The sequence below is a fragment of the Crinia signifera genome, chromosome 2, assembly GCF_055691185.1.
Source record: "Crinia signifera chromosome 2, ASM5569118v1, whole genome shotgun sequence".
Classification (NCBI taxonomy): Eukaryota; Metazoa; Chordata; class Amphibia; order Anura; family Myobatrachidae; genus Crinia; species Crinia signifera.
This window is the reverse complement of record NC_139218.1, coordinates 110,860,088-110,881,553: the sequence shown is the minus strand read 5'-3', so window position 1 is coordinate 110,881,553 and position 21,466 is coordinate 110,860,088. Positions and strand designations below refer to the sequence as shown.

Genomic DNA, 21,466 nt, shown 5'->3' with positions numbered 1-21,466 from the left:
TTCGGCACAGGGTTGATCTATTTTTTATTTTTTTTTGATCAAATTCCTGTTGCCTTTGAGCGCTGTTCAGTGACGGACGTTACTGACCAACATCTGTGCTCAATTTTTGGCGCAGGACCTTTTTTTTTGTTTTTTTAACCCCTTCAATTTTTTTTTTTTAACCCCTTCAATTTTTTTTTTTTTAACCCCTTCAATTTTTTTTTTTTTTTATAAAGTATTTTTTTTTTCTGCACTACATACACACTACACACTACATACCCCCCGGGTTGAAATAAAGTTTGTACCCCCCCCTACACTATACACGTGTTGAAACATTTCACTACCAGTAACACAAAAATAAAAATGGCATCCCAAATGTCATCCCAAATGTCATCCCAGTCATCCAGAAGAATGTATTCAGTGGAGGAGGCATATGCCATGCTTGCCTCTGACTCTGACACAGCCAGTGATGCAAGCGGGGAATTTGAAGGATTCGTCTTAAGCTCCTCTTCCTCCTCCGGTGATGAGGGACCCCCTCAAAGACGCCCCCGTAGATCAGCTGAGACCCCCCCCCCAATAATTGATCTAGTATGGACCCCACCACCAGACAATTTTGAGCCCCAGGTTCCTGAGTTTTTGGCCATGCCAGGAATCCAATTTGATTCCACAGGTCTCAGAGAAATTGACTTTTTCAAAATATTTTTCTCTGATGATTTTATAAATTTAATGGTGGACCAAACTAATTTATATGCCCAGCAGTTTATTGCTCAAAACCCCACGTCATCATTTGTAAGGTGGACCCCTGTAGATGCAGTAGAGATGATGACGTTTTGGGGTCTGGTGCTTCATATGGGCATAGTAAAAAAGCCACAAATTAGGCAATATTGGAGTACAGATGTTCTGTACAGCACCCCATTTTACCGTATGGCCATGACTCGGACTCGTTTTGAGGCAATCCATAAATTTATACATTACACCGATAATGCACAGTGCCCACCCAGAGATGATCCCACCTTTGACAGGCTATTCAAAGTCAGGCCGGTCATTGATCATTTCAGTGCCAAATTTGCAGAGCTATACATCCCTGATAAATGTATTAGTATCGACGAGTCCCTTATACATTTTAAAGGAAGGGTTAAATTCCGCCAGTACCTTCCCAGTAAGAGGGCAAGGTATGGCATAAAAATGTATAAGCTGTGTGAAAGCACCACAGGGTACACCCACAAGTTTAGGGTATATGAAGGGAAGGATTCAAGAATTGAACCGCCAGAATGCCCCCCCTCCCTCGTAGGTGTTAGTGGAAAAATTGTCTGGGATTTAGTGCACCCCTTCCTGGATAAAGGTTATCACCTCTATGTGGATAACTTTTACACCAGCATCCCCCTGTTTAAGGCCCTTGGTTCAAGAGGTACAGCAGCTTGCGGTACTGTGCGCAAGAACCAAAGAGGCCTCCCCAAAACGCACATTGCCCAAGTACTAAGAAGGGGTGAAAGCAGGGGAATATGCACCGAAAATATGTTGTTGGTCAAATATAAGGACAAGAGGGATGTCCTTATACTGACAACAATTCATGGAGACAGTACCACCTCCATCCCTGTACGAGGTACCAGTACCCACACCTCAAAACCAAATTGTATCCTAGATTACAATAAGTACATGGGCGGAGTGGATCTTTCAGATCAGGTACTGAAGCCGTACAGTGCCCTGCGGAAAACAAATATCTGGTACAAGAAGCTGGCCGTGTATATCATCCAGATGGCACTGTATAACGCTTACGTGCTATTCCGTTCTACCGGCCAGAGGGGGACATTTATGCACTTTCAAGAGGAAGTCATAAAGGGCCTAGTATTTGGGAACCAGCAGGCAGAGGGCCCCAGTACTTCTAGTACTGGCCCCCGTATTGTACCAGGGCAGCATTTTCCCAACGAAATCCCCTCCACTGCAAGAAAGGGCAGGACACAAAAAAGGTGCAAAGTTTGCTATAAAAAGGGAATAAGAAAGGAAACTATTTTCCACTGTGAAACTTGCCCCGACAAACCCGGCCTATGTATGAAGGAGTGTTTCAAAATAAACCACACATCTATAGATTATTAGGTTCATCATTTCACCGTGCTTCGGGGGTCTTGCTAATGCCACATAGCACCCACCATTCATTCCACCAGAATCTGAGCTGCAAAATCCAAAAATCACTCCTTCCCTTCTGAGTCCTGCCATGCACCCAACTGGTATTTTTTGGTCACATGTGAGGCATTGCCGTACTCGGGAGAAATTGGGGCACAGACTTTGGGGTGCTTTGTCTCCTTCATTCCTTGTGAAAATGAAAAATTTTGAGCCAGAACTGCATTTTTGTGTAAAAAAAATGTAATTTTTCATTTTCACAGCCCAGTTGTACCACAATTGGTGAAACCCCTGGGGGTTTGAAATGTACACTATACCCCTAGATGAATTCCCTGAGGGGTGTACTTTGCAAAATGGGGTGACTTGTGGGGGGTTCCACTGTATTGGTAATGCAACATAGCACCCACCATTCATTCCACCAAAATCTGTGCTCCAAAATCCAAAAATCACTCCTTCCCTTCTGAGTCCTGCCATGCGCCCAACTGGTATTTTTTGGTCACATGTGAGGCATTGCCGTACTCGGGAGAAATTGGGGCACAGACTTTGGGGTGCTTTGTCTCCTTCATTCCTTGTGAAAATGAAAAATTTTGAGCCAGAACTGCATTTTTGTGTAAAAAAAATGTAATTTTTCATTTTCACAGCCCAGTTGTACCACAATTGGTGAAACCCCTGGGGGTTTGAAATGTACACTATACCCCTAGATGAATTCCCTGAGGGGTGTACTTTGCAAAATGGGGTGACTTGTGGGGGGGTTCCACTGTATTGCTAATGCGACATAGCACCCACCAAAATTCCACCAGAATCTGAGCTGCAAAATCCAAAAATCACTCCTTCCCTTCTGAGTCCTGCCATGCACCCAACTGGTATTTTTTGGTCACATGTGAGGCATTGCCGTACTCGGGAGAAATTGGGGCACAGACTTTGGGGTGCTTTTTCTCCTTCATACCTTCTGAAAATGAAAAATTTTGAGCCAGAACTGCATTTTTGTGTAAAAAAATGTAATTTTTCATTTTCACTGCCCACTTGTATCAAAATTGGTGAAACCCCTGGGGGTTTGAAATGTACACTATACCGCTAGATGAATTCCCTGAGGGGTGTACTTTGCAAAATGGGGTGACTTGTGGGGGGGTTCCACTGTATTGGTGCTTGGGGGGTCTTGCTAATGCGACATAGCACCCACCAAAATTCCACCAGAATCTGAGCTGCAAAATCCAAAAATCACTCCTTCCCTTCTGAGTCCTGCCATGCGCCCAACTGGTATTTTTTGGTCACAAGTGAGGCATTGCCATACTCGGGAGAAATTGGGGCACAGACTTTGGGGTGCTTTGTCTCCTTCATTCCTTGTGAAAATGAAAAATCTTGAGCCAGAAGTGCATGTTTGTGTAAAAAAATGTAATTTTTCATTTTCACAGCCCAGTTGTACCAAAATTGGTGAAACCCCTGGGGGTTTGAAATGTACACTATACCCCTAGATGAATTCCCTGAGGGGTGTACTTTGCTAAATGGGGTGACTTGTGGGGGGGTTCCACTGTATTGGTGCTTTGGGAGTCTTGCTAATGCAACATAGCACCCACCATTCATTCCACCAGAATCTGAGCTGCAAAATCCAAAAATCACTCCTTCCCTTCTGAGTCCTGCCATGCGCCCAACTGGTATTTTTTGGTCACATGTGAGGCATTGCCGTACTCGGGAGAAATTGGGGCACAGACTTTGGGGTGCTTTGTCTCCTTCATTCCTTGTGAAAATGAAAAATTTTGAGCCAGAACTGCATTTTTGTGTAAAAAAATGTAATTTTTCATTTTCACTGCCCACTTGTATCAAAATTGGTGAAACCCCTGGGGGTTTGAAATGTACACTATACCCCTAGATGAATTCCCTGAGGGGTGTACTTTGCAAAATGGGGTGACTTGTGGGGGAGTTCCACTGTATTGGTGCTTGGGGGGTCTTGCTAATGCGACATAGCACCCACCAAAATTCCACCAGAATCTGAGCTGCAAAATCCAAAAATCACTCCTTCCCTTCTGAGTCCTGCCATGCACCCAACTGGTATTTTTTTGTCACATGTGAGGCATTGCCGTACTCGGGAGAAATTGGGGCACAGATTTTGGGGTGCTTTTTCTCCTTCATACCTTCTGAAAATGAAAAATTTTGAGCCAGAACTGCATTTTTGTGTAAAAAAATGTAATTTTTCATTTTCACTGCCCACTTGTATCAAAATTGGTGAAACCCCTGGGGGTTTGAAATGTACACTATACCCCTAGATGAATTCCCTGAGGGGTGTACTTTGCAAAATGGGGTGACTTGTGGGGGGTTCCACTGTATTGGTGCTTGGGGGGTCTTGCTAATGCGACATAGCACCCACCAAAATTCCACCAGAATCTGAGCTGCAAAATCCAAAAATCACTCCTTCCCTTCTGAGTCCTGCCATGCGCCCAACTGGTATTTTTTGGTCACATGTGAGGCATTGCCATACTCGGGAGAAATTGGGGCACAGACTTTGGGGTGCTTTGTCTCCTTCATTCCTTGTGAAAATGAAAAATCTTGAGCCAGAAGTGCATGTTTGTGTAAAAAAATGTAATTTTTCATTTTCACAGCCCAGTTGTACCAAAATTGGTGAAACCCCTGGGGGTTTGAAATGTACACTATACCCCTAGATGAATTCCCTGAGGGGTGTACTTTGCTAAATGGGGTGACTTGTGGGGGGGTTCCACTGTATTGGTGCTTTGGGAGTCTTGCTAATGCAACATAGCACCCACCATTCATTCCACCAGAATCTGAGCTGCAAAATCCAAAAATCACTCCTTCCCTTCTGAGTCCTGCCATGCGCCCAACTGGTATTTTTTGGTCACATGTGAGGCATTGCCGTACTCGGGAGAAATTGGGGCACAGACTTTGGGGTGCTTTGTCTCCTTCATTCCTTGTGAAAATGAAAAATTTTGAGCCAGAACTGCATTTTTGTGTAAAAAAATGTAATTTTTCATTTTCACTGCCCAGTTGTATCAAAATTGGTGAAACCCCTGGGGGTTTGAAATGTACACTCTACCCCTAGATGAATTCCCTGAGGGGTGTACTTTGCTAAATGGGGTGACTTGTGGGGGGGTTCCACTGTATTGGTGCAACATAGCACCCACCATTCATTCCACCAAAATCTGTGCTGCAAAATCCAAAAAACACTCCTTCCCTTCTGAGTCCTGCCATGCACCCAACTGGTATTTTTTGGTCACATGTGAGGCATTGCCGTACTCGGGAGAAATTGGGGCACAGATTTTGGGGTGCTTTTTCTCCTTCATACCTTGTGAAAATGAAAAATTTTGAGCCAGAACTGCATGTTTGTGTAAAAAAATGTAATTTTCCATTTTCACATCCCAGTTGTACCAAAATTGGTGAAACCCCTGGGGGTTTGAAATGTACACTATACCCCTAGATGAATTCCCTGAGGGGTGTAGATTGCAAAATGGGGTGACTTGTGGGGGAGGTTCCTAACTTTTAGCACTTATGGTGCCTAGAAACCTACATGGTGCCTAAAAAAAAATCTCATAAAAAGGAGGCTCCAAAATCAAGTAGGTGCTCCTTCTATTATGAAGCTTGTGGTTTGGTCAACGTGCACACTAGGGCCACATATAGGATATTTTTGAAAACAAAAGAATTGGGGGAATCAATTTTTAGTCACATTTCTCTAGTAAAATCTACTGTATTCGTTAGAAAAATGTATTAAAATTGAAACTCTGCAAAAAAAAAGAAATTTTGAAATTTCACCTACACTTTGTTTTAATTCCTGTGAAACACCTAAAGGGTTAACAAACTTCCAAAATGCTGTTTTGAATACTGTGAGGGGTGCAGTTTTTGAAATGGCATCATTTATGGGGGTGTCTCACATACAAGTCCCTCAAAGTCACATCAGAACTGAACTGATCCCTAAAAAAATCAGTGTTTGAAATTTTCTTGAAAATTTGAGAATTTGCTATTCATATTGTAAGCCTCCTAGTGTCCAAAAAAATTAAAAGGAAGTTGAAATAATGATGTAAACATAAAGTAGACATATGGTCTATGTTAGTTATTAACTATTTTGAGTGGTATGATTATTTGTCTCACAAGCAGAAAATTTAACATTTTGCAAATTGCTAAATTTTCCATTTTTTCACGATATTTTGGTATTTTTCACAAAAAAACACAGACTGTATCGACCCAAATTTACCACTAACTTGAAGTACAATGTGTCACGAGAAAACAATCTCAAAATCACTGGGATAAGTAAAAGCAAAAAAAAAGTTATCCCCACTTAAGTGAGACATGTCAGATTTGAAAAAAAGGGCTCTGTCATGAAGGCACAAACTGGCTCTGTCATGAAGGGGTTAAGGTTTAATTTGTGTATAGACCAACATAGTGACAGCTGATGGTGTGTCTTCTAACAGCGAAATTTGGTTGGTGGTGCTCCCAAAGAAGTTCAAAACAGAACTGGAAAAAAGTCAAAGAGTGACTACAGGGAACACTATAAGGTTTTTGGGGCACGCTTGTGAAATAAATGATAGTAGAGATAGAGTGAAAATTAAGACTTAACTTTTATTAGGTAGCTTAAAACATTATTATAAGATGAATACAGAAAAATTGGGTACATTTCAAATACATAATAAAGACATAGCAATCAGTTTTATGTTATACGCGTCTCAGGGTACAGAATATCAATTACTGCAATTAAATGATACGATTCAATAAAGGCGAGAATGATTAAACTGTCTCTCCTGTAGCTTTTGCATATAAGACTGCCAAATTGGTCACGAAATGCTCAGACAGTTTACATTAGATCTGTCTTTTTGTTAGAGAGAACAGTTGGATTTGCGTAGGACACACTCCGTTTATTAAATTTCCCCACTTTAAAATAAGGTCCAGAGTAATACAGAGTGTCCGTCACACCTTTGGACGGAGATGTGTTAACCTGGTTCAGCAAGAAAGATGAATATGAGCAGAGGAAACAGAAGAAAACATGACATGCATCATCCTCCCAGTAATTATACTTCTGCTTTCTTGGTTAATTACAGCACAGGATATTCCCTACGGGTCTCCCACGTAGGTACTGATCTGGCCCTTCACTGCTTAGCTTCTTAGTTCAGATGGTTTCAGGCGATCCAGTGTAGTATGGCTGTATTAATCAGAGATGAGAGAGCAAAACTGAGTGGAAGTGAGCTGTTACCCTTGCCGGCATTGCAGGGAAGACACCCAAATGCTTAGCAAATGAGAGAGCCTTTAATGACAGAGCAGGTGCGAGGTAATGAAGAATGGTGAGGGAATTTTTTAGGCAGTGTCCCCTCCTCTGCTGTCCACCATCATACTCAGTATCAGGTGGTGGATGAGAGGGAGAAAACAGAGCAGACCTCCCTTGAAATGGAAATAAGAAAGGATAAGTACAATGAGGCTAGAGTCAGCGAGTAACAGGTTAATTTGACAGGTAACCAATGAATTTGACAGGTATGGTTTGAGATCAATACAGTATATCCACTTGTCTTAAAATGTACCCTCTATCACTATCCAAAACTAGGACAGAGGGTACATTTTAAGACAAGTGGATATATTGATCTAAAACCATACCTGTCAAATTCATTGGTTACCTGTCAAATTAACCTGTTACTCGCTGACTCTAGACTCATTGTACTTATCCTTTCTTATTTCCATTTCAAGGGAGGTCTGCTCTGTTTTCTCCCTCTCATCCACCACCTGATACTGAGTATGATGGTGGACTTATAATAATGTTTTAAGCTACCTAATAAAAGTTTAGTCTTAATTTTCACTCTATCTCTACTATCATTTATTTCACAAGCGTGCCCCAAAAACCTTATAGTGTTCTCTGTCACGCTTTGACTTTTTTTTCCACATCTCTATTTTCCAAGTGGCACCCCTCTGCATAGAAAATCAAAGGTCAGGCCCATCACCCATCTTCCAATTCCCAGTACTTTCCTGGTTTCTTGTCATGATGTGTCTTGCTATGAAACTGCCACACTTTTACTATACAGCACTTGCATGTGAATATCCTTATCTGCTTCTTTAATAGCATAGGCCAGGAATTGTTAGCTATGCACAGCTCAAAATACTTGTGTAAAGGTAAAAAAAAACAAAAAACCGCCATGGGGTCCCCCCTCCTGAGCATAACCAGCCCGGGGCTCAAAGAGCTGGTCCTGGTTTTTTTTTTTTTCAAATAAAAAGCACATAACCTTGTCACAAAAATCGCACATGTCCTCATATTCGCACATTTTCATGACTAAAATTTGCACATTTTCATGACTAAAAATCGCACCATATATCGTATTTTTTTGTTGCGAATTCGTATCTCAATAAATAGTCAAATCTTTCAAAAAAACTGACTAGACGACAGTTTGCACTAAACATACAAATATAATATATATAAGCAATTGATTCAAACCACAATCAAATCACAAATGTACTATTTAAAGTAACAGATAAAGAAGTAAATGTAGAAGTGAAAGTCCTGCATTTGCAAATATAAAGGATAACCACCCAAAACAAAATATTTATTTTTGGATGTAGTTGATATAAGAAAACTAAAGAACTAAAGTGTGCTCAGCGTACAGATTCCATTACCTGTTGTGTCTGTTGAGGTCCCATGCTGGATTTCACAATATTATTTATTATTGTCCTTTTTTTCAAGGCACTACAAAGTGTAAGCAGTGATGTACAAAGTATACATAAAAAACAGTGACAAGGTATCAGAACATAAATACAACATACAATCGGTACAATTACATAGCAAAAATCCCAAATAGCACACCACAGAATGGGTAGGGCATATAGAAGTGACAGAGGTAAGGCAACTAGCAGGAGCATACACCAGTGACTCAATGCATTGCTCAGTGATCTGTAGCTGATGTAGGGGCGAGCAAACATGTGAGAGGAGACAACGGAGCAGAGCTCTGGTAACAAAGATAGTGGTCCTAGGAATAAGATGAGACCTTACTGCTTAAATGGGAAGTTTTGGAAGTAGAGGCAATGGGAACCTGGCAGCCTGATTGAAATAGGATAGATGGTAATCATTGAGTAATGTGCAGTAAGGTAACAATGCAGGGGACTATATAAAAACCGGACCCGGACAAGACCCCGGACCACCGAACCGGACATCAAATTCTGCAGTCCGGAGCTTGTTGTGTCCCGTCCTGGGGGTGTCTTGTCCGCGGGCATGCCTGTCATAGCTATTACCGGGGACATGGGGAAGAGGAGATTACAGCCTCCCCAAGTGGTCCGGACCGTCCGGTGTTTGCTACATGCCCGGACCATACAGGGAGGCTTTATTCTCCCACTCCTCCTCTCCCTGGTGACAGCTGTCACATGAAGCCCCCCGGACAGGACACCCCCGGGTCCGGGTTCTTGTCTGGGTCCGTTTTTTACGGTAAGTTTAATATGAATAGTTATTTATACAGTCGCCACCCACCACCACGCACACACAAACTCTTGAACTGCGGGATATCTGTAATGAAACATCTTTATAATTAGAGTGTATTTCAGGAAGCTTAATATTTATTGACATGAAGGAGTTGCTGTCTGCACATAAGAATACATTTTACAGAATTGAGTCTGCTTCCTGCAGGTAACTTTTGGTATATGATGGATTGTATCTTTTTTAGTAGCGTTTTTCAGAGCTCTGATTGCTGTATCACTTGTGTGCAATATTTTGTATGCAATTCCATTATGGGGTTTATAGTAAGCTGGACAGCATTTTGTTAGCTTGCGGTGCTCATCATATATATATGTAAAAGTTTTGAAAAGCATACAGATGACTGGTGCACGGGATGCCGGGGTATACAGGGACACACATACAGGGGTCCAGTAAGTATGTTCCCTTGGTCTTCTAACCCTCCCTTCCTACAGCCTAACCCTAACACCCCGCCCACCCTACAAGCTAACCCTAATCATCCTTGTTGTTGCCTAACCTTCCTACCCTGCAGTTTAACCCTCCCCCTTCCTTCTGAAGAAACCGCTGCACATTGCCATAGCGGAGAAAAGCGTCAAGGCGTCAATAGCGGAGAAACGAGTCTGAATACACCCCGGGTTATATTCAACTTTGGCTGGACCTGTGTAACCACCTGCACTTGCCTTAATTCAACTTGCCAACTCCCAGGGCTGCTCTTCACCAGGAGTCTCCCCAGTGCCTAGAAGCGTTCTTCTAGGCACTGGGGGGAGGGGTAGAGCTAGGGAAGAGAGGGAGGTGGAGTAATGGGTATAAGGGAGGAGCCCCCTGACTGGGTATGTTTGGTAGTGAGGATTTTCTCTAGTCTGTTTAATAATTTGTATTAGCTGTCTGATTCATGAGGGTTCTATTGGTATATGGCCCTTGTAGGTGGTGGTGGTTTTATAGTCCAGCCAAGAGAGCCAAGTAGCCGCATAATCTGAGGGTTTTTCTAATGCTGAATAATATATATCTTCCATGGCTCTGTAAAATTCTATTCTCTTGAACCATTCCCACACCGTCCAATGGACCAGTATCACAGCTCTTGCTGTATTGTTTAGGTCTTTGAGAAATGATTTTTTGTATTTTGAAGGAGGAGTAGTCAGAAGTCAATATTATTGGGGGTTTGAAACCCCAGTACTGTATCTCAGAAGAAAGTTGAATAACTCTATTCCAAAAGGTCTTGATCAGGGGACAATCCCACCATATATGTACCAGAGTCCCCCGTTCCCCGCCACATCGCCAACAGAGGAGGGAGACTGAGGGGAACATTTTATGTAATATAGTGGGGGACCGATACCTCCTAGTAAGTAATTTGTACTGAGTTTCCACTACCTCTAAAGTCGTAGAACAGTGTGCCGCTCCTGTCATATTTCAAACACAGACAGTAACATGGCAGTTAGGGGTAGATTGGCTGGTAGTTTGGGGTCTGTGTACAGTACTAAGCTAAAGCTAAAGATAAAGTGGACGGATATAAAGCACCAGCCAACAGAGGCGTCAATTACCCTGATGACCCCTGATGTGGCTGCTGTCTGCAAAAAATGGGGTGTGGCCTCATATGAGGGGTGTGTCTCTTGGGAGGGCGTTTCCTCATGCCCAAACGCTAATTTTTGTCACTTCAGGGGTCCGGCAGATAGGGACTGCATTCGAAGAGTGCTGTGGCTGCAGTGCTGGTTCCTTCAATAATGACAGTTAGGAGCTGGCTGGTACTTTATCCCTGTTCACTTTATCTCTGTATAAGGCTTAGTACATTAGTACATGCCTGTCAGATAAGTGAATGTACAGTATCTCTCATTGAGAAACCCAGGAGGTGATAAACAGGAAGTGATGAAAACATTTACTGTTCACAGAGTTATGCTGGAAAACACCAGAAAATTCCAAGCTGTACTTTTATTTTAACATTAACTTGTTCCCATCACTTACACTGTTGTGCTGGAACAATAATCATAAAAATGTAGCCTAAAAACTTATAAACATTTTTTTTGTTGAAGTAAGAACCACTGTTATACCATACCTCCCAACTTTCACCGAGCAGCAGGAGGGATGTTCTTATGCGTGCCGAAGGCTCGTTAGAGAAATTGGGGGCGTGGCCCAGTGAAAAGGGCGTGGTTTATACAAATGTCTCTCACACAAGGTCACGCCCCGTTTTCACCGCTGTGGGGCATGAATAGACATTGTGCACATGCACACAGCTTCTATGGGCTCCATGCTCCAGTTTCTATGGGCTGCTTTGGCAACAGCCCATAGAAGGGGAATCATGGTCCCGGCGCCTCTATAATACAGATGACAGGCACCGGGACAGGCACGTTCGCAGTACCGATGTACTTACTGCACATTGCCAGTCACAGTGAACCCCCCCCCAGAGTTTCCTGGGGGGGGGGGGGGGGGGGGGGGTATGTAGCCCTGCAGCCCATAGGTAAAAACCACCACTGTCTGCAACACTATTGGCCGGCTGCATGAACAATGGGTTGTGTAAGCCAGCTGCACATCTACTACAAAGAGGCTAGGAAATATCTGTAAATCACTAATAGTCTGATGCTATAGTGCAACGGGCAATGTAGATCTGTACTGCACAAATGTAGTACGGGTCTGGCACTTGTGCAATGGACCGAACATCGGAACCTTTGCAGCATGCACAGCATCTGTGTCAAGAACAGAATAAGGCCCCATGAAATTACATTTAGTTCATATTTGCTGACTACTGGATATAATAAAACATACAAAATAAATTTGGGGTACAATTATCTACAGACAAATTGCAATGTTTTTTGGTGGCGCACAGTCCAATATTCAAATAGGGGTGCCACACCACCTGCCACCCCAAGCACTGACAAACATCACTGGCCAGGGCTTACTGGCAGGTAGTGTGGGTCCCCTATTTCAATTTTGGACTGTGCTGCAGCCCACCTCTGGAACTACCACGGTTTGGTACTCTCACTCAGCCATAGGATTGTATGGACCTCTTTTTCTCAATTTATAATACATTTTCCCAGATTATACATTATGGTCTTGCATCCATTTCTCTCCACTCTGTGATTGATTGTGCTATTAAATTCTAATTACTTCATTTATAAAAAAAGAGTGAAAATATTATTTTAATAACAGGGCCGCTATTTTGCCGCTATGGGGGCATGACCCAGAGGCTCTGTGAGCCTCTAGCCATGCCCCCAGCCCCCTGGCTGCGGGAATAGACGCTGTGCGCACGCGCACAGCGTTTATTCCCCGCTGCTTAGTTAGCAGCTGACAGGGGGGACCGGACCAAATGACGCCTTGTCCCTGGCGCCGGAGACCCCCCCCTCCCCGCACAGTCCTCTCACCGCATCTTACTATGACTTCGTCCGTCTCCTACTAGCGCTGCGGCGGGAAGCGCTGATGACTTCAAAAAGACTTGCCGGAGATGGACGGAGTCAAACATGCCGCTACAGCGTCCACACACCGGACCTCACAGCGCCCCTCACCTCCAGCGCCCGGTGCGCGTGACCCCCCAGCCCCCCCTAGTTACGGCCCTGTTAATAAGCAATGAGTAGTTAATGGTCTCCAGCCAATGACTCTCCCATGAATGTAGTGTGCCACGCTTGCTGTGATGAAAAGAAAAGGATCCACTACCCCATAAAGGACACCATGGGTGAAATGTAATAGGGTACGTTTTCTTAGTAAGGTTCCGAATTTGCACTAATTCGCATGTTTAAAATGTGATCATTTGTGTTCTAAATTGCAAATGTAATAGGGTGCAATTTTTTAAGTCAAAGTCAGAATTCGCTTGCGAATTATGTCGAGTTTTGGTCATGGAAATGTGAGATTTATTACACATTTGCAATTTTTTACACATGGTAATGTGCGTTTTTTTTTTTTTTATATAAAAAACCCGTCATAGGATTCCCCCCTCCTGAGCCAAACCAACCCCAGACACCTTAAGCCAGTCCTGGTTACAAAAATACACAGGACAAAATATGTAGGGGTCCCCTGTATTTCTGAAACCAGCACCGGGCTCCTGGACTGGTCTTGGCTTCAAAAATAGGGGGATCAAAAAACTGCGGGCCCCCATATTTTGTGTGTACTGTAGTGGAGCCAGAGACCCTGTGACTAGGGTGGCCAATCCCAAGATCGGTGGGATCCTGGGATTTGGCCCCAAAATAGCCGGGATTTTAATCAAGGGTTTGGAGTTTCCAATCCCGGGATTTTGGGATTAGACGGCGCATGCACAGTCTAATGCCGGTGCAGTGTTTGAGCACTTGTTCAAATGCTGCCTGGTTGTTCCAGATCCACGGCTGTGCAGCTCTGCGCAGAGTGAGGGTCAGAGGTCCCGCTGCGCAGCCTCTCCACTTCTGCCCGACCCCTTCCAGCAAATTATGTTATTATGTATAAATGATGTTAGGAAGTGCACTTCAAGATTATATATACTGAGCACAGCTGTGCCTCTTAAGAGGCAATAGTAATTCTTGCTATTATTGCCACCGCCAAAGTGCTACATATAAAGGGCCACACATCCTCCTATAAGGGGCTGCAATGGTGCTCAGATCAATATAATGCTTCCCATACACTTGTGAGATATTGCATGTAATCATTCAATTTCGACCACATCTGGCCGATAAATCGACTTTAAGGGACATTTCGACGTGATGCGCAGGCACACCATTGAATGTCGCATCTGTCGATCTTATGTGCTGCACATACTATCTACCGAATTGCAGGAGCGATCACATGTGGGTTTTCAGCAGTGTGGGCTTTGTGGAGAGCCCGCCCTCTTCCAGCACCTAACGCGCCATCTCAAGATGGCATGTGACATTGGGTGCTGTAGGGGGCACTTTTTGCACCACAAAAGATGCGATCAGGTTTGATGGTTGCATCGAATCCGATCATTTTAGTCTATGGGCACCAACCTTGCAATCAGCGCTTTTGTGTGACCTTGTGTTACTACCAGGGCTATTTTTGTGCAGACTCCAGCAGGAACTGTGGCCCTTATTCTAGTTCACTCTTTCTGACAAAAGATTTCTTAGATGGACAAAACCATGTGCACTGCAGGTGAGGCAGATGTAAAACCCCACCCAAATCTAATTATCTCTGCACAAGTAACACCTGCCTCACCTGCAGTGCACATGGTTTTGTCCATCTAAGAAACCTTTTGTCAGAAAGAGTGAACTAGAATAAGGGCCACAGTTCCTGCTGGAGCCTGCACAAAAATAGCCCTGGTTACTACCCTTTCCTTATTGGTTAATAAGGGGGTGTGGGGGTGTGGTAACAGAATGTTATTCAAACATTGGTACTTCTTTACTTTCACGGCGCCAGCATGGCGCCGCGCGTCAGAGTCCCCTTGCGGGGCTCGCTTCGCTCGCCCTCGCTGCGGGCTCGGTGGCTCGCTACGCTCGCCACGCTAATTAAAATCAACTCCATGCCAACATGGATAGTGGAGGTATGAACTATCCATGTTGGCATGGCGTTAACTTCGTTTATTTTACTTAGTTTGTGGCGAGCGTAACCCGGAAGTAGCGCGGCGCCATGCTGGCGCCGTGAAAGTAAAGAAGTACCCAAACATTTAAATAAGAAAAGTGGTCAGGAAAATTTTACAAATATCATAATAAATAAACACACAACCATAATAGAACCAGTACTGCACTTTTTAAGCTCCAAATCACCCTCTTTATGGTAAGGCTCCTGTCTCTTCCTCATGGCAGCTGCTCTCTGGTCCATTGCGATGTTTGAGGGCTCAGATCCACACATACAGTAAATGTGGTAGAAGAAGCTGCACAATTTTAAGCAGTACTAAAATTAAGGGCAAACTCCAACATGTTTTGGACTTAATATTAGTAGTATTGCTTTCACTTTTGAGGTAAAACCTGCCGAGAAGTTTGGTCCCTAGTATCAGTGACGACGTGCTGGAAGCCTAAAAGGCGCAAACAGGTGAACACTGTACTATACACATTCACATTATCTGCGAGGTTATTTTCTAAAATGGGTGTTCTATTTAAGATGGGATGTTGCTATGGGCCACCAATCAGAATCTACTTATTTATTTATCACCCTCTAGAAGATAATATATAGAATCTGGTTGGTTGCCCATAGCAACAACTCATCTTAAATAGAACTACCCTCTTAGTAAATAAACCCCTGTATGTCTGAAACTGGCTTCAAGATATTTGTCTTTTTGAATGAAAAATGATATAATTGTTTGCTGAATAATTAAACTATTCAGCAAACCAGTGCCTCCCATATACTTAGTGCTATTTTTCAGCAGGAACCAGCAGGAACTCAGTTCCTGAACCTCTAATTAAATATGACATCATCAGGAACTGAAAAATGTACTTTCCATAAGATAAGTTTTATTTTAAAGTCCCCTGTGAGTGCCTTTGTTTCTAAATACAATATACTGTATACACCTATCTCTCCCTCCCTCTCTCTATTATATATATACTTTTTTATCTAATTGATCAACCCCCAGACCTGGAGTTCCTGGACCTATTTTTCCAGAAAAATAGTACTGCATATACTCAAACAGCCAAGGCACACTAGAATTTGTAGTTTCACAAGTCATGAAGAGACACAAGCTACTATACCTACGGGTATGGATCATTAGGTCTACAAGAGAATGGTTGACAAGCATTGGGTCGACACCATTAGGTCGACATGCAGAAATGTCGACACGGGTGTAGGTCAACATATGTCTAGGTGGACAGATCATTAGGTCGACATAGGCAAGGTCGACAGTCGAAAGGTTGACACAGAGTTTTTCACTGTATTTTTTTACCTGAATTTGGACACAGTTGACATGGACACTGAACCATAGCACCGTGTCCCCTCGCATGACTCACTGCGAAGACGCATGGTTATTCTCCCACCACGCCTTAGTGTATGGTAGGGCATGAAATACCGCCACGTTGGCTCAAAAAACAGTGAAAAACAATGACCTTGCCCATGTTGACCTAATGCTTGTGTCGACCCAATGACCTGTCGACCTAGACCCATGTTGACCTTTCTGCATTTCGACCTAATGGTGTTGACCCAATGCTTGTCGACCTATTGACGGTATCCCATACCTACAGTAGCTCTGAACTATTATCAATTTTACAAAGCACTGAATAATGGCTGCCAAGTGTATGCTCAAACCCAATAACAAGAAAGCATTGAGGGACATAGGGGTTTATTTACTAAGATGGGAGTTCTATGGAAGATATAATGTTGTTATGGGCAACCAATCAGATCTCTTATCTTCTAGAATGTGCTAAAAAAAAAAGTACATTCTGATAGCAACATCCCATCTTCAATAGAACTCCAGCCTTAGTAAATAAACCCCATAGTGCATACAATAGATACCAGGTTTCCTTGCTAGGATTTTGATGGATCCTGAAATATGGAGCATATCACAACTGGAGCCCAGACCAGAGTTGAGTGTTGCTCCCATGTGTCACCAGCTCCCCTCGCATCTGCAATATAGGATTTTTTCAAGTATCGAAGCCAACAGACATGGCATGACAGTTTAGGTCAGCCGGAGAGGCAGCCCAGTTTCTGCTCTGGCTCGCTCCCTTCATCAGAACCTGATGACACGTCTACTTCTGAGAGAATATGGCGCTTGTGTAGCCCATGTTGTTTCAGTGTATTCAGAAAATTTCTGAGAACCCCCTGTAAGCGTGTCTGTGTGTTTTTGCAAGCTTAATCCTTTGAATGCCAATGTTGCTGTCAGAGATCCTCAGAATATCCACTAATGCCAGCGTCGCACACAGGTTCACTTGGCTGTATTTTTATTTATTTATAATAAAAGAACAGTCGCTATGAGCGATACTGGCATTTTTAGCAGATATTATGAGGATCTCTCACAGCAACTTTGGCACTTAAAGGGTTAAAAACAGTACTATCATATAATACAAATATTTATATCATTGGTTTCTATCATTTTTTATCTATTTCAGCATTGTAGAATTTATTACAGGTTGAGTATCCTTTATCCTGTATATGAAAGATATAATAAGATATTAATATAATAAATAATTACCTAAAATGCCTGAACTGTGTTGTCATGTTGATCAGGAGAGCACTGTTTGATCTTCTGCTTCCAATAATAACGCATGTATTGCAGCATAATAAAATATCATCAACTTACCTTATTCTGCTTTAATAGCAAGTTGCTTTACTCCGATTTACTGTAATTGTTTCCTTTACCTCCGTTAGGTCCTCTCTGTGTCATTAATGTAAAACATTTAGTGTTAAAAAACGTTTTCCTGTGTTAAGAGGAAGTAGATAATAACTGAATCGTTCTATTTAAAAAAACACACACAAGTGTTTGTCAGTATGATCACATTAGGAAATGTTGGGTGTTACAATCACTTTTTAAAAGTAAAATCTGTTCTGTTTTTATTTTTTTATGAAGAGAAACGTTTTCCATATTATTTATCCTAGCATAGTATCAAAAAATTACAAAAGTGGGGTTTACACTTGCGCTGCTGGATCTATAATGTTGGCCTGTGAACCGTACTGAACAAAAGGACACCTGGACACACTTGAAGTAATTATAATAAAGTTTTATACATATAAAAAAACAGTCATAATATTGACATTTACACAAATAAGTATATTAAAAAGCAGATGCAATCCAAATATCGTTTACTCTGTATTGGTTTTAGATAGCATAATATAATAAACTTATATGTAGCAGGTACCACACTCCGATGGGGTCACGAACTGGAGATATTAGGAGTAGATTCCTCCAAAAGCAGAATAAGCACAAATATAGCAGCCAGTCTGTTAATAGCAGGGGTTAGGTTGTTAGGTGGTTGGGGAATGCGGGGAACACAAGCCAGAGCAGATAATTATGAGCAGGAAAATATGAGCAGGAGACAAGCTGCGTGAAGCCTGTTAGCGCATACAACGCCAAGATGGAATAGTCAGGAAACGCACTTACTCCTTGGTAGTATGCTCACCCTCCTTGTGATGGATGTTGGAGGGGCCAGGGAGCCCGATGGTAAAACGGCTCGACTCGGTACACGTGGTGGTGCTGTGTCCGCAGACAGGTGCTCTGGTGTAATGGCGGGGAACACGGAAGTGCTGGGGCTCAACCCGGAGCAGGAGGCGGTGTGACGTCCGCAAATGGGGGCTTTCAATAAGCTGTGGCTGATGACTTTAGCCATAGGAAGGAGTCCAGACAGCGTTGGCTGAAGACGCTGTAGATAAATGCTTGCGGCTCGGTTCAGTTTGTAGCGTGAGCCGGCTCCAAGTGTAAGTATCGTGACCTCAGGAGTGGGAGGGTTTTCAAAGGCGGAAGTAGCGTCAACGCGTTTCGTTCCCTAGGAAACCGGGAACTTTCTCGACGTCACACCGCCTCCTGCTCCGGGTTGAGCCCCAGCACTTCCGTGTACCCCGCCATTACACCAGAGCACCTGTCTGCGCAGCACCACCACGTGTACCGGGTCGAGCCGTTTTACCATCGGGCTCCCTGGCCCCTCCAACATCCATCACAAGGAGGGTGAGCATACTACCAAGGAGTAAGTGCGTTTCCTGACTATTCCATCTTGGCGTTGTTTGCGCTAACAGGCTTTACGCAGCTTGTCTCCTGCTCATATTTTCCTGCTCATAATTATCTGCTCTGGCTTGTGTTCCCCGCATTCCCCAACCACATAACAACCTAACCCCTGCTATTAACAGACTGGCTGCTATATTTGTTCTTATTCTGCTTTTGGAGGAATCTACTCCTAATATCTCAAGTTCGTGACCCCATCGGAGTGTGGTACCTGCTACATATAAGTTTATTATATTATGCTATCTAAAACCAATACAGAGTAAACTATATTTGGATTGCATCTGCTTTTTAATATACTTATTTGTGTAAATGTAAATTTTATGACTGTTTTTTTATATGTATAAAACTTTATTATAATTACTTCAAGTGTGTCCAGGTGTCCTTTTGTTCAGTACGGTTCACAGGCCAACATTATAGATCCAGCAGCGCAAGTGTAAACCCCACTTTTGTAATTTCCCAAGTGAGACCCCAGCAGTCTCATTTACATTTGCTGCAGCTGTTAATCTAGAGTTTATCAAATTTCTTGTATTTTACAAGCTACTGGTTAAGCTACACCTATTGCTTTTCTAAACCAGCGCCAGGATCTGTGAATAGGAGAGGGTCCCTCTAAGACCCTCCCACGTTCATAGAATCAAAAATTTCAAGTTTTCTGAAACAAAAAAAGGAATAGTTTGTGTGGAGTGGATATTGCATAAAAAACTCACTCATATTGATGTTGGTGTGTGATGAGTGCAAACATTGAAAAATGGATTCAGCACAGGGGTGAGAAAACGCTAAAGGGGTGTGCCCACGGGCTGTAGCTGGGAGATTTTGATTAAGCTATTTTTGCTTATTCAAAATTTCCCAGTTTCTGCAGGAGATAAGCCAGCGGCCATCCCCAGCAGCAGCCCATGAATCCAGCCTAACAGACACTGCAGCGTCTAGCAAGAATATTCTTGCATGCAGTGTCTATTTGGCTGGGCGAAAGTGATGCTACTGGGCCGCGCATCGCTATTGCCCGCTGTGTACACATGGGGCAATTCAGGAACACATTCTAAGCGATTTTGACCATGTAGTAAAAATCGCTTAGATGATGGCCTAAGCAGTGAAGGGGTGCCTCTATGTTATGTTTTTTATTTTTTTCTGGCTGGTCAGATAGCGCAAACTAAATCTTGTCAGTCAGATATATTTTTTGATGGCTTTCGGTTCAAATGCAAACTGTTGTAATTTTGGTATTCTAAAACCCCAGCAAATTTGCCACACACTGGGCCTGATTCAGACCTGACTGCTAATGTGAGAATTTGCAGTGGACCGGACTGTGAGGAAAAAGCCCCCACCCAGACAGAAAGAACAAATGCTCCAAACTAAATTATGAGAGAATTGCGAATGGATCGGTAAATGGATCGGTAACCTCTTGCAAATCCATAGGCAATTCTCGAACCATAGAACAGGTTTTTTCATCTGTGCAAATTTGAGTAACTTTGAGGCTTCCACTAATCTATGACTGAGGCAGAGGGGAAGTGGTCATCACTGTTTCCACACGCCTCTGTTTTTTCAGACACACCTGGAAAAGGCAGGTTTCTACCCCGAATGCCGGCTTCCTGTCAAAGTCTGGCCAGCTTCCATTTCACATATGTAATGTGAGTTATACGTTTGTGCAGTCATCTGATAATCGCTCGATTTGTGAATTCTCTAATTAGCATCTGAATCAGGACCATTTACAGCAATTTTTAATTGTCAAAACTGCTGCATATTAAATCTAGTGGTTTGGAGGCCACCATTGGGGAAACCTAATGAAAAGTGATTTGTCAAAATTGCTGAATTTCTTCTATTTTTTAAATAAGATTTAAAGCAGCAATTTGTTGAAAAGACAAAATTGTCCTTAAAAACATAAACAGTTAAAAAAAAAATCTCAACAAAACTAATAAAAACCGCTGTTTCAAATCCCACACCAAAAATCACATGAAATATTACATTTCAATTAATGTGGGATCTAGTGGAATTAACAAATAATTTACCTTCAAGTTGTTTTATTTCTCTTTCCACTGGTCCAATTTTGGAAGGTATAACTAAACTACTGTTCAGTGCCTTACTTTTTTTTCACTTGTTTTTTCAAGCTACTGTATCATCTAGTACATCAAGACTTTTTAGCATTGCTAGGTTATTAATTAGGCACTAGGGAATGTATACAAAATAAATCTGGGTACTTCTGTATTATCACGGCGCCCACGATTTCCATCTCAGGGCATTGTACAATTAAAAATCGCGTCGCATCGCATGAGATATGATCGCATGCGATGCGATTTCACCCGATTTGTAATTGTACAGGCACCCAGATGCCTTATTACCATGTTAAATGCCCCTCCAAGACCCGATTTTTAATTGTATACCCACCCTCATGGGTCATGAGTATGTGAAATGCCCCCCCATTGTTA

General features: G+C 42.7%; 1 protein-coding gene across 2 annotated transcripts in view; it reads right to left on the bottom strand.

The window, feature by feature from the left end:
* CD53 (CD53 molecule) overlaps positions 1-17,755 on the bottom strand; it is a 38,437-nt gene extending 20,682 nt beyond the window's left edge. Inside the window, exon 1 of one of the 2 annotated variants that reach the window (XM_083171041.1) lies at positions 17,640-17,755. The gene's annotated coding sequence lies outside the window, so the exon portion shown is untranslated. Of the gene's footprint in view, positions 1-17,531; positions 17,584-17,639 lie in introns of those variants that run through there. The other variant, XM_083171042.1, reaches the window with a different exon arrangement.
* Positions 17,756-21,466: the final 3,711 nt, after the last annotated feature.